The sequence below is a fragment of the Nelusetta ayraudi genome, unplaced genomic scaffold (assembly GCF_046127955.1).
Source record: "Nelusetta ayraudi isolate G7.1 ecotype Tasmania unplaced genomic scaffold, CSIRO-AGI_Nayr_v1 ptg000005l, whole genome shotgun sequence".
Taxonomy (NCBI): Eukaryota; Metazoa; Chordata; class Actinopteri; order Tetraodontiformes; family Monacanthidae; genus Nelusetta; species Nelusetta ayraudi.
Window position 1 is genome coordinate 4,682,857 of NW_027466055.1, and position 14,183 is coordinate 4,697,039.

Consider the following 14,183-nt stretch of genomic DNA (forward strand, 5'->3'; position numbering starts at 1 on the left):
AAAAACCAGCCACCCCGAGCACAATTTTAAATAAGAAGTCGTCATCTAGACAAATTGCTTTGTCATTTATGCAGCAATATAAATAGTTTGCTTTGTCTGTGTACATGTAAACAACACACCCACACAATGATCAGAACTGGAATAAGGCCCACAACCAGGATGCTCAAGTCCACGTGTGTGTAGCTTCAGTCTGTCAGTAATTTAAAAGAAATGAACCCTTTGAAGTAGACTTTAAAATAAAGTGGCGCCACAGCAAATCGCCCCGAGCACAAGCTTTGCCCCGAATAGCTGCCAATGCAGAGCACTCAGTTGATCCCCAATTATACATAATAAAGTAACTGTCTCTTAATTGTCCATTAACATAATTATCCCACAAGGTAATTGCCTTTCAAAATAACGCGCTCCAAAATAACCGCTGGCTGAATTTTGATGAGGCTTAAGGCCTAAATTAGACCCGCGATGTTCTACCTGCGCGATAAAATGCATCAGGGAGTGATCAAATCGCGCCGTAACAGTTCCCGAGATCGTTAAAACTTTAAGCAGCACCGCTTCCCCCTCCATGAAAGCCCGGCGAGACGGCACGGAAAACACACATCTCTGTAAACAAAAATTTGAGCAAAGTGAATAAGCTGTTGCCACTGCGATGGTATTGTAAGAAAAGATGCCAGCAGGGAAGAGGGTCAAGAGGACAGAAGGAAAATTCAACTCAGATATGTATGAAGAGCAGGCGCAGGGGTGGGGAACAAATGCATAAAAGTGATGGAAATAACAAGCATGAGGAGCAGGTAGAGGAGCAGAGTGAGCCAACAGCGAGTCGATGAGGAGGAAGACGAAGAGGAGGAGGAGGAGGAGGAAGAGGAATGCCTGCTGGGTCTCCCGCGAAGTGACAGCTCGATAAACACCTGAGACTCAGACGACAGCGATGGGGCTTCAAAGAGGGCGAGCGGCTGCACATTCTCCTCTCTCATCTGCTGATAATGGCAATAAACAGAGGCGTAAATGAGTTCTGCGTCCGTGTGCAGCCGTCCCAGGCGCGTGTTTGCGCCGGCGTTCCCGGCGTTTGCGGCACAAACGAGCCACCTTCTCCAGGTTGACAGGGCTTTATGGATGACGTGCGCCGGTTCTGGGATGAAAGGCACATCCATTTGTGCCTCATATTAGAGGAGCGCAGGGGTGGCCCGTGGTTTGTGCCGCCGCCCTCGCACACTCTCCCTTCGCCCACTTCCCATTAAATCTCCTGCCTCTCTCACTTGTTGCGTCTCAATTTCCCCTCACCAGTTCGCCTTCCGCTGCGTGGGCTCGGCTTTCTTCTGGATGATTTCCTATCTTTTGGCACATCATTGTGATATAACAGCAGCACTCTAAGCTTCGGCTCCATCATCCTCTACCTTTTTCCAAGTCTCCCTGTCTTTTGTCATGGCAACTCATATTCTAAAGTTGTTTTGCTTCGAGAACCGACAATGCAGTAAACCTATGGTGTGATTAACTCATTTCAACATGGTTCTCATTTGGCGCTTATTGGAAACAAGGACTTTTTTTTATTGCTACTTCTTTTCTTGTGTTTGACCACGTTTTTACCTGTTAACTTCAAACCTGATAGCAAAAACACCATGCACTAACCTGGTGAGCCAGTTCCACTTTAAATTTAAAGTAAAACCTTTAGAAAAACATTTTTGCTTAAGCTAATTGTAAACACGAAACACTTAAACTCTCGCGTAGATTTATTTGAGCAAAGGCAACTGATGTTGTCGCATTGATACAGAGAAAATTAGCTTGCTTAGTCCTCTACATCCAAGCACGCCTGGCCTTTCATATCTTCTCTTGTCACAGAATCGTCTGCGCTTTGCACAACTCCTGAGCGGTAATGTCTGTTTAAATGCTGCAAGACCATCGTGACATTCATTTTCATTTTATGGTTTCCTTGGTTCTCCCTGTACAGTTGATGGTTAAATTAACTGTTGGATAAAAGGTCTGACATATCCGTCTGAGACATCAGTTGTGAAAAACTTTCAGCTTTCACCACACACTGGGAGCACAGAGCTGAGCATGTTTGACATTGCTGTTATGCAACATCATGTTAGCTTAAGGTTGCCGTCGTCTTTCCCTCGAAGCAGAGAGTAAAAGTTGAGAGAGAAAGACATTTTGATTTTGCTCTGCTCTTGACTGTCTTTTTTTTCATAAGGCTGTCTGTGTAGGTGATTCTTCCACAAGCTTTCCAAGGCTGGAGCTTGATTTGTTGATGTTGGGTACAATCTGTCTGGCAAAGTCCATAATGCTGACAGTTTTGGTCTGCGTGATGGGGGGTTTTGCTGAAAGGACAGCAAGCTTGTTGGAAAAGCCAAGTCACTGCGTTTGAGCGCTGAGTTGCTGAGATTGTGTCATGATCCATCTTAAGGTCACAGGGAAGAGTGAGATATGATGAGGGAAATGTCATGAAACTACAGTTTTTGGTCTGCATTGCTTCAACAAATATGACTGAGACTCCACCCATTTTAAATACAGACAGTTTTTTTGTTGGCAGTCTTGACTCTCTACTGATATTTTCCATAAAATATTCATTTGAGAACTCACCCAGTTTCTTTACTCACAGAGGTGCCATTGATGCAAAATGCATTGCTTGATCATTTGTGCAGTTCTGGCCTTTCAAGACATGAACAGTAGGAATTTTACATGTGTATATTATATAATAAGTAACACAAAACTAGTGTTGACAACCAACAGTAGCAGGTTGTGCTTCCTTGTTGTGCAGGTTGTGCCTCTCCAGAATCAATGTGTGGACATCTGTAGGATCAGTGTCTGTCCTTTATACTGCTTGGCTAACGAAGCCTGACTTAGCTGGGATGAGTTTTGCGGCTTAACAATCAGGTCAAGACCAGGCAAAAATCAAAGGGTGCGTGCCCAGACTTAGCCCGTGTTCGCCAGCCTGAGCACTCTTTGTTAATGGATAAATTAAAGGAGCGATTTAAACATTCCCCCAATAAGGGGATTAGAATTGAGGATATTTCGTCTTATTGGTTTGCCGTGAGAACAATTATGGCGAGTGGATTTCAATCCTGTCGTCCTCTTTGTCTGAGGGTGACAAGGGGCTAAACATTGTTTGAGTTTGATTGGGTCTCATCGAGTGTTGACTGAGGGGAATGCAGGGATGTTTTCAAGCGTGTGCCAAACATGAGCGTTAACTGGTTTCACAGCACTCTGTGTGCTTTCTACAACTGTGTCTTTGAACAAAGTGTTGCTGCTTTCTTTGCTCGTTGGAATGTCGCAAATTATAATTGAGAAAGAAAGAAGAAAATAAATAAATAACGATAATAAAAATAAAAAAAAAAGCTTGGGTTTCTCAGCCATTAGTTAAAGACTGCAAGCAAGAAGGACTCGTTAGGAAGCTCCTGAAGTTTCGCAGATGGTGCAGCGTTATTTTTTTTCTTTCTTCTGTTCTGTCTTTTATCTTTGTTCATGATTACTTTTTCTCAAAAGAAAAATAAAGAATACAAGATAGACAGTCCAGCTGGAAGTAAAGCACTTCTTTTACTTGTTAACTTAAAAAAAAAAAAAAAAAACAGGTATCTGCATGTTAGCAAAAAAAACAATTTGAGGTAGAAATAAACATGTCATCAAAGGTAAATCAAAGTAAACCATAAGCGGAAAGCATGATGGTAACTTTCAGCCCACCAAATGTCTTTTCAGAGGTACAATCTCCTGCTTTAACTAAGTTTCTGAAGTCAAATTAGTCACTGGTGGTGCAGATACAAAATCCTGCCGTCTCTGTTCAGCCCTTCCTTTTTTGCACTTTATCTGTTGAAAAAGTAGAAGTGTAAACCTGCACTTTTTAGATACATAAGGCCAAGATTAATGAATAGAACGACGTTGTGCTAGAAACCCACATCAAACATTTATTTTACATTGATGTCTCTCTATATATATATCTATGAATATCTAAAACTGGTTCACCGCTTTATTCACAGCAAAGTGAAAACTGTGAAGGGAATAACCGAACTGTAGGATATTGTTATTATTGCTTTAGGTTGCTCTGAGTTCAACTGGCTCAACTATGAGTAAATACTTCACTGACTTTTAGCTTATAAAAAATATCCTCATAAGTTTTTGGAGCCCGCTTCCTCTGATCCTCTTAGGACGGGCCAGTAATTGGTCCACCAGTGCATGTACTGGATCTGGGCCAGTGGAGAGTTTTAGATTATCCTGGTGTAACCGTACTGGTTGACCTTAATTATTAGTAACGAGCTGCATGTTAATAGACTTTATTTTTGACAGGGTTCTCCGACAGTCATTGGTTGAAAGGACCTTTTATCTGTTAAATTCCAATAATTCATCTCAGTATGAAGTCATTTTCTCTTTGTGTTGAACGGGAATAATTTTGATTGGCTTGAGATAATAAGACGCTTGTTGTAAATGGAATGTGTGTGAGGGGATTAGCTAATACACACCAGGGTACAAGTCACATGTGGCGCTGCAAGTCGTAATGGAAAATGTACGACTGGCCCATCTTTTATTTCAAAACTACAGCCTTTGGATTGAGGTTGTTCCTGCAGATGCATATATATGTATATATATATATATATATATATACATATATATATATATATATATATATATATATATATATATATATATATATACACATATATATATATATATATATATATATATATACATATATATATATATATATATATATATATATATATATATATATGTATACATGTATGTACATGTATATGTATATGTATATATATATATATATATATATATATATATATATATATATATATATACATGTGTGTACATGTATATATATATATATTATATCACATATGTCTTGGGTCAACCTCGGGGCCAGAGAGGGGCCTGGAAGTGGAGCCCCAGCCCCGTCATAATGAGGAGAGCTGCTTCAAATGCTTAAGGCATCGAAGCAGAATAGCTTTTGTCCATCTCCCTCAGTGTTCTTGTACATTTTTTTTTTAAGGGAGGATAACTAAAGCACTACATAATCCATCAGGCTTGGGAATACCACAGGATATCCCACAGTAGACGACTGAGGTTGTGAAGGGCAGCAGCTACATCTTTTAGCAGAGTAACAAGGATGTGGCATCCGCTAACCTACACGGTCCATCGATGATGTAGAACAAGCGATGGCAACAGAGCCATCGTTTTTGTGCGTTTGATTGTATTTATGTGCGTTTGAGCCATTCATCAGATGTGTTTCTGGCTACATGTCTGAAGAATGCAATCAAAAAGCCACCGAATAAGACTTTCTGTCTTTGCGAGGTCAGAGCGATACACCTACAAACACCTGGACCTGTTAACATGCAACATTGGGCCATTTACATTGTAAATATTGTCATCTTTTTACTGTAATTTATAAAAGCACAGTCTGTAGTTAATCTTCTTGTCATGGTATTTATGTTTGTTTGTGGTTGTAATAGCGCTATAACAACAATTAGTGAGAAAATCATTTACAAATTCAGCCAACAAAACTGTCAAAGAAAACACTGGCAGGTGACGTGCACAGTAACTCTTGTTAGTCTTTGTTTGCATAGAGAGATTTCAAACCCCGAGCAGTGTCTATCAGTCTTCCGCTGCATAGGGAGTTTAACTGTGGGGATATCAATCAGATATGACAAGTTGTGACTCATTTGAATGCTGGAAGCAAAGCAGACTGCCAACCAACCAGCACGTCAGTTAATCAATCCATCATGCAGGCAGTCAACCGATGCATGAAAAATTGAATGTCTCCCTGTGCATGTTATTAATTTAAATCAAAGAAAAAGTATTCAATCCTGCTCTACCTACTCTGGCTGTGGCCGCGCCAACAGTGCGGCAGAGCTTCCATTTAGCTCACCTCTTGTCTTGATGAGTAAACGATTAAAGACAGATCATTTTACAGTGTATCCTTTGATGGAATGTTTTAGCAAAGTGATGCACAGCGGGTGAGAGAGTGGAATGATTAAAAAAAAAAAAAAGAAAGAAAAAAAAAGCTTTCTCCCTGTCTCCCCTCCCCTATCACCTCTTTAAACTTCCTCCGTCCCAGTGGCATCTCAGACCTCTCTGCTCGCCAGTGCGTGCTGACTGTGCAGACGGCCAAGATTAAGGTATGATGCCCACATGGGCTCTACTACTTGTCCAAGCCAGAGGGAGTGTTCCACATACAGTATCTTCCACATGAACCTGTCCATCTGAGACACAGACAATGGAACAGAGGTCACTTAAAGAAAAGGAAAGATGTCTTAGGCCTGTTAGTACTATCCACCCATCCATCCACCCATCCATCCATTTTCAATACCCGCTTCTTCCAGAGTTCAGGGTTACAGGGGTCTGCTGGAGCAGAGGGTGAAGGCAGGGTGACACCCTGCCTGGACAATTTGCCAGTTCATCGCAGGGCCACAGAGAGACACACAACCATTCCCACTCACACACACACACCTACGGACAATTTAGAGTTTCCAATTCACCTCACATGCAGGTTTTTGTACTGTGGGAGGAAGCCGGAGAACCCGTAGAAAACCTACGCAGACGCGGGGTGAACATGCAAACTCCAAACAGAAAGGCCCCTGGCTGGGAATCAAACCCACAACCTTCCTGCTGTGAGGCAGCAGCCACAGTGGCAGGCAGTGATTCTAAACTGAAAATGTTAAGTTTTCTCACCATGAGTGTCTCCCTTTATATCTTTTGTAACTTTTTTTTAATTTAGAATTTGTGAAGTGACTTGTAAAAGTGACTTAAATTCAGTTTTGTAAATTTGAGTAAAGAGTCCGAATCACAATATCTATTGGTGGGGAAAAAAAACAATGAAAAACAAAACATGACCCCTGTATGTTATTTATTTATTTTTTTTTTCGCAAAGACTGAAAGTGAATATTTTGAAACACTTTGAAAGCCAAGAGCAGAATCATTAATTAAATTAGTCTTCTTTATAAAGTCTAAAGGGCAGGCGTATTAATACAAACTAATGAGAAACAGGCTGCTGTTCTTGTACTTTTCCGGTATTCTCTCAGGATGTTTGCTTAACTTTTTAGCATAAACATTTGCCAGTATTTTAGTAGCTCGCCTCGAGCAATTTTTCAAACAGACAAGAGGATGCGAGCTAACAAGCAAACAATCAGATGAAGCCGTAAAGCCGCGGAAACAGAGAATGCAGGCGAAGCTTAAGATTGATCTCTCTGTAACAGTGTTTCCTCTGTGGTGGCTGCCGGTCTGGGCAGGTGGTTATCCCGCATGCACCTCTGTGCTTGTTTGTTGTTTTATTTGTGCCATTGCCTGACCAAAGCTCTCTTCCTCTCTCAGTCCACTTTCTCACCCGTGGGAAGTATTGTAATACGCTCATCTGGAATTGCAACCAGTGCTTCAGACTTCATGGCGCAGGTGTACGCAGTATAACCACTAGCAAAGGTTCCGAATTACCGTGCAACCACTAAAAAAATGCACATGTACGTATCAGTATGTTGTTGTTGTTTTTTTAACACAAAATTCAACTTTCCTGTTTAAAAATGTGATTAAAAGGAGAGGGGGACTCAGAGTCTACCTACCACACTAAACTACATTACACTACATTGAGCCCGCCAGCTACTTTTGCCCTTTCTCCCGGCGACCAGGTGTGCCAGGCGGGATGTTGTTTAACTGTGGTGCAGCTCTCTCCCCTGCTGCTGCACTCTGGATGTTGTGTTCACATGCAGCAGAGATGTTCTGACAGCAGGGCGCTGCCGCAGCCCTGCTCCTAAAGAGTTCGATTAAGACAATGTGAAGGAGCTGCGGCAGTGTGACGTCCTCTGTGACATTTTGAACGCGTGGCGGCTAAATGAAAGTATAAATAAAAAAATGAAGAAAAAAAAAATATATATATATGTATATGTATAAATATATGTCTGTGTTATTTATCTTAGAAGTATTTTATTTAAAATTTTCCAAGCATTCAACAACAAGCTCAGCCTGTGTGAGAACTTCAAGGTACAAATTACTTGAAGAACTGCAGCTGTGAGTTATCACAGAAATATGACTAATTTGTTCCGTCTAGACTAATTGCCTGTAATAGGTTTGTTAATATCCTATTAATAAATATCAATGACTGTTTTCCCAATGGGTTTTCAAAAGAGACTTACGTAAGGCATATGATGATCCGACTCACTTTTCAATCATCTCCATCCATGGTATTGTCTGACATTAAGAATTCAGATCTGACGTATGCCAAATATCCCAAACTGCTTGAAGTGTTCAAGTCCCGCCATTTGATCCTGACCGTGGTTTGAATTACAGCGGCTCTGCGAGCACATGACTCCTCCGGCGAGGTCGCGAGCGCCGGGGGAAAGTATCTTTCTTTTATTTTCCTGGAGCGCTCAGATTTTCTCCACCATCAGCACTGCTTTTCTTAACCCTTCACACGGGGAGACCCAATCTGCTGCTTACAGTGCTTTCCTGGGCGAGCAGGGGGATTCCTCTGGGGTCTCGCTACTCTTCCTCCTCCGCTGGCCTGAAGAACGGCGGAGGAAAGCGGCGAGAGCAGACCGTCGCCTATCGCGGTCGGCGGCTCCTTCGGTGGCTCGGGATGAAAGATGATATCGCCCGCTCTGTTGTCATGTGGTGTCATCGTCCGTATTGATTCCTTGACAGATTAGCCTCCGGAGGAGTTGCAACGGCTGATCGTGTCTGTTGCTTGTTTTCTCCTCTTGCTTTCTTGCCGTGATGCAATTGACATAGGGTGTATCGATCGGGCAATTACTGCAACACTTGAGACAGCTCGGGTCAGTGGGGGGGGGGGCCAGGACGCATGCGTGCGGCGGGTGGGAGGGATGTTGCAACGCCAAGAAAATCATTCGCTATTGATGGAGCCCAGCTATGCTTTTCGCACGGAGGCCTAATCAGGTGGGGAGTGCACACGCCCTCCGCAGGATAATGGCAGCATATCAGAAAAGCTCGAGAGTTTACTGGGAACACGATGAAATCGATCCCCGGTCTGTCTGCCTTAACTACTTGTTCATTAGCTTGGGCGGCAATCTATTGGTGCATTTGGGTATCGATCGATCGGGGTGGCTGATGCACGCAGAGTCAGGCTCAGCCGTGCAGAGGGACACTGTAAACCAATAAAGGAGAGTGAAGCTCTTTCTTAGACCAGGAATCCGGCGAAGGGCTTAATTGCTTTCTGTTGAGAGAGATTGGTCGGTCTCACTCGGACCCCCCACACCTCCACCCGCCCCCTCCTCCCCCCCCCCGAGGCTCAGCCGACCGGCTTTAGCATTCGAGTTGCTTCGCAGACGCGGCGGCGCCCACCAGCTCAATCAAAACTGACCGCTACGCCAGCTATCTCGGCAGCAGAGGGGACGCGGAGGAGCCGGTTGGCCACGTGAACGGGGAGGGATGGCTGTAAATGGGCTCTTAAATCAATGTGTCACTGACGGGGTAAAGGGATCACGTCGGGAAGGGTGGCGCTGGCTTCCTCGGCCAGCACTCACAGAGCTGCCCGCGATCGCCTTCGAACCGCCCGAGGACGTAAATTGAAGAGACCGCAACTCTGTGTAATAGCAGCCTTTGCTTGATTCTCTAATTGCCGGTTATGCCTTAGCGTCACTTGAGCTAAATGAGCGGAATTTGAAGATGGGATTATAGCTTTTAGGGGCTTAATCGATAAAAGGCTAGCCTGGTGCAGCCTGGGAACGTCGGCGAAAGCGAATCCCTGCGATGGCTGAAATGTCTCTGAGTTTTGTCCTCCGCGGGGGCAGCTTAACAAGCTCATCCTCATTTGGTGAAAGGCGCCACCCGCACGTGGACGTGTTTCATCAGCATCCCTGGCAGAGCGGGGAAATCACTTGTTTGGGCAAAAACACACGAACCACAACAAATCATTAATTTTTGTTGTAGGGGAAGAAGAGTGACACACGTAATGAGCGCATAATGAGGAGCGGGAATAATGAGCGCGGCAAAAAGCACAGCAAACAGCTGCGCCGCGGCCGGCGCACTCACGCTGTGTTTCACTCATTCGCTTCCACTCCATCCACGTGTATAATTCATGTCGCTGGGCGGAACCTGTTGCAAGCAGGTGGTGATGAGACTATTAACAGCCATCATCAGCATGCACGCCACTGTTTAGGGTCGCTATGATGACTCAAATTAAAATTCTGTCTGGTGGACAGAGACACACCGATGGTCGAGCACACGCCTGGGGATTAATGAAACCACACACACACACACACACACACACACACACCAATGTACAGTATGCGTATACTTAGAAAAATGACTCACAGTTGCAGGTCGGGCAAAAAAAAAAAGAGTGAGAAGGACAGACAGACACAGAAGTGTACAAGCGTCGTACACATGCACATGCACGTGCACGTGCGCGTGCACAGACACAGGGGCTGTGCTCCAGACATCCCCCAGAGCACGGTGGGGGCAGGGAGACAGTGATAGATTACAGCCACATCTGGGCTGTAATAAGTAGGTCTCACATCCCACCTGCATGCAGCGGGAGGCAGGAATCCTGCATAATGGTTTCCCATAGAAGGGCCAGGTACCCTGGGCTGCCCTGTCGGTGTGCATGCGAGCATCGGATCATTTCTCTATTTACTTGCACCGAGCAGAATACAGCGTGCGGTCCCCTACAAGGTTCTTTTTCTTTTCTTTTTTTTTTAAACAGTACTACACTCAGCAGCAAGCACGGCTGGGAAAAGACAGAAAATCTGGGTTTTTGTAGAAGATGCCCACATCTGATGACGTGTGGACTTAAAAGTCCAGTCTGTGAAATTTGGCTTGATTTATGATTTTTTTTTTTATGATTGGTAAAAACTTAACATACGGCCCATAAATACATTAATAAAAGTGTAGACTAGCAGTACATAGTTTCATGTTAGTTTAAAGCTTAACGGGCCACATATGGGCCCCGGGCCCTAGTTTGCCCATGCCTGACATAGAGCAATAAGGTTCTTGCTTCCAGTTGGCTGCCATCTTGTGCCGCCATTATTTGAAGGAAGCCCACCTGACAATGCCCTAAATATGAAACTCACTGTCCTACAGGCTTCCTTAAAATAAAATTTTATACCCTGGACCTTCAAGACCCAATCAATTCATTATAACAGTTTAATTGATTCCCCTCTTGGCAAAGTGAGTGCGAGACGGAGACGAAGCGAGCGGTCTAGATGGATATTGATGATCCGCGACCGATCATTAAGGCTAAGCCGTTCGCTAATGAAGACGCTAATCTAATAAATTGTTTTGGAGCAGAAGGAGTTTGATCTGAAATTGACCAAGAAAAGGCGCATCGCAAGTCGACGTGATAGGAGCTCAACGAGAGGGGAGCTGAAACGCACGTTTAAAGCGAAGGGCGAGGGGGAAGATGGTTAACGATGTTTACCTGCACCAAGCACAAACTCCCGGCAGGAACCGAGGCCGCGGTCTGTTTGTTAGTGGAAGTGCAGGCGTGGGACTGCAGGGACGTGCGAGCCTCCACGGGGCCTGCACCTCCGTCTCGCCACGGAATTTGTTTCCACCTCGCTCTGTTCACGCTCCAGCACCTCGGCTGTTTGAGAAGCGCTGACCCTTCGCCGCAGCTACTGACCGGCGCTGATGAAGTGCTTGACAGGTGGTTGTAAGGCAAGTTGGATTAATTAGCTTGTGGGCTGGCTGGTGCCGCGCCACGCTCCAGAAAATATTACCGTGGGCGTGTAAAAGCGGGGAGTCAGGGTGTGACCTTTGTAGGTTGGGGTAAAGAAAAACAGCAGTTATCACTGCGAGCTCCCAGGGGAAGCAGAGCACCGTGCTCGTTCCTGCTGGGAAGGGGGCCAATATATGTCGGCTAAATGGGTCCCTGTCTTTCTTTCTCTGAGCCTCAGCTGGGTCGCTATGCTGTACGATGGAGTGGTAGCTTCGGGTGTTTTCTCTCTGTTTGTTGAAGTTCTAAGATGCGGATTACATAAAGAGTTCACGCATGTGTGTCAGACTCACACTGTTTTCTGCTGCCTGTGAGGGGCTTGAAAGGGTGCATGGTTGATGCATTAAGGCACAGTCTGCATTTGTCTGCATACACCACGATGCATTAGCAATTTTTGTGAACCCACAAAATGAGATGGCGGTGTTCCAATTAAGACAACCCCAAAAATAATCCCAACATGTAAGAAGAAGAAGAAGAAGAGAACTGACATAGGAGGCATTTTAATGAGAGTTTTGGACATTGTAAATAATGTATTGTTATACATTTTCACTTGAAAACGTTCATCTTTGATAGACTTACAGTATGCAGTGGGTTTTCGAACCTGGTGAATGAAACTGATTTATACTCTAATAAGAATTTGCCATTTTTGTCTGGTTCATGTATTTTTGCTATCTATGAAAATGCAAATACAATATTGGTAACTTGAACTATTTTATCTAATATATTCCCAAGATGGTTGCTTTCCAATATGTTGAGGAGTGACAACGTTCATATAGTCTTACAGTTCCCACCACTAGGGTTCCTGGGTGAAAAATGTAGGACTTTCCTCCCCTACATCTGCAGTACTGCAGACTGGAGAAAAGTGGGATCTACAGCGACTGCCAGCCCATCACCCTTTGTGCTCCACCTGCTTATACAAATCCTATAAAAACAGACGCAGCACGTGGTGAAGGAGAGCCCAGTGTCAGTGATTTGTGAAGTTGTGGATGCTTCAGCAACTTTTAAATCTGACATGTGTGAGAATTTTGGTTTCCTGATGTCAAGGAAGGAGAAAAGGGTGACTGACAGCCGGAAAACAAAATGCAGACGCTGCAGGTGTTGTGCCATTTTAAGAACCCCTGCTGAGAAAAGCATCCCGAGTCGCAGAGAACAGCAATTTATAGACGGTTTCCCTCAAACAACAAGCAAATAACAGACTCGAGTCTTAACATGAGTCTTTGAGTGGATATAAATGACTGTGACGCGCTTTTGTTTTTGTTTTTGTTTTTTTTATCCCAGAGAATGTTGCACTGTAGGTTTGTTACCAAGGTAATATTTTGTTCTGGCAAACTTTAAAAAGCAGAACAGAACAATATAAATTTGCATTTATATTTATTTAGCCTAGTCTTTCGAGAGTTTTTAGTTCATTAGTTAGTTTTCAGAAGTCAGTCGGCACTGTAGTACTGCAGTACACTGTACTGTCAACGCAAACAACACAAAGCTAGCTGTTTTGCTGGCAGTCTTGCTGACAGCTCGATACTCATCATTTCTCAGCTGGATACAGGCAGAAGAAGAGAGAGGAAGGCCCTGTTTGAAGTGGCAGAGTGTGTCCTGACTACTGTCACGGAGTGCAGTCACGCACGACCACACACTAATTCAACATCTCATCCACTTCAACATGTGACTTGTTTGGTTCCTTATGGTATGGTACATGACGGATAGTGAGTAATAGTTGCTTGATTGATTGGTTGGTTGCTCGGTTATGAAATAAATGTTTCACGTCTCTAACCTCAGTGCTGCCTGTCTTGGTCTGGACTGTCTAGAAAAGAGTTGTTTAATCTCTGGGGTGAAATCTGTGATTAAGTAAAGGTTTAACTCAAAAAAGAACTTTGGTAGAACACCCCAAAAATGTGCTCTATAGCTGACATTTGCTTTTTGGCATCAGTACTAATCTTTGTTTGTGAAGGTGTCAGATGTGAATAATTGAAGTAACGCAGCTACAGTACAGAAAACCTTCTCTTACTTTTGAAATGTATGCACTGTGGACAAGTGAGAGCTGAAGTCTTGCCGGCCGATTAAGTTCAAAAAGTTTTCCTCCAAATTGCTTTTAAAAATGGTGCCAGCTTCACAGTGGCACTCTAAAACTAGCTTCCCACTCTGATTCACACCACGGCTTCCTGCTTCAGGCATAGAAGCACTCTAACTTTCACCCATTGTGCCAGTGTCTTCCTTTGCACTCTCAGTTCATTGTGAGTCCCTAAAATAAATCAAATTTGCTTCCACCTCTGTTCCGATAGCTTTTGCTCAGATTTGAGACTACATTTGGAGCAAATGATCCAAGTTGGAAATCAACCGCTTTTCTGGAGAACAACTCACATGTGCATATTGTACATGACTATGCCATGTCATGCATGATATAGAAAATACTTTGTCTCCACCTTTAAGTAATCATACAACTGGTTAAGCTTCTTCTTATTCTTGGGGGAGAATAAAGTAGCTGCAATCTCCTCAGAAAGTTGCCTATCACGCATTTTCATCTTCATTCTCATCTTGC

The 14,183-nt window shown here is 43.8% G+C and overlaps 1 protein-coding gene across 1 annotated transcript in view; it reads left to right on the forward strand.

The window, feature by feature from the left end:
• LOC142904391 (uncharacterized) overlaps positions 1-13,956 on the forward strand; it is a 329,108-nt gene extending 315,152 nt beyond the window's left edge. Inside the window, exon 11 of the transcript XR_012929393.1 lies at positions 13,945-13,956. The gene's annotated coding sequence lies outside the window, so the exon portion shown is untranslated. The remainder of the gene's footprint in view (positions 1-13,944) is intronic.
• The last annotated feature ends 227 nt before the right edge of the window (positions 13,957-14,183 follow it).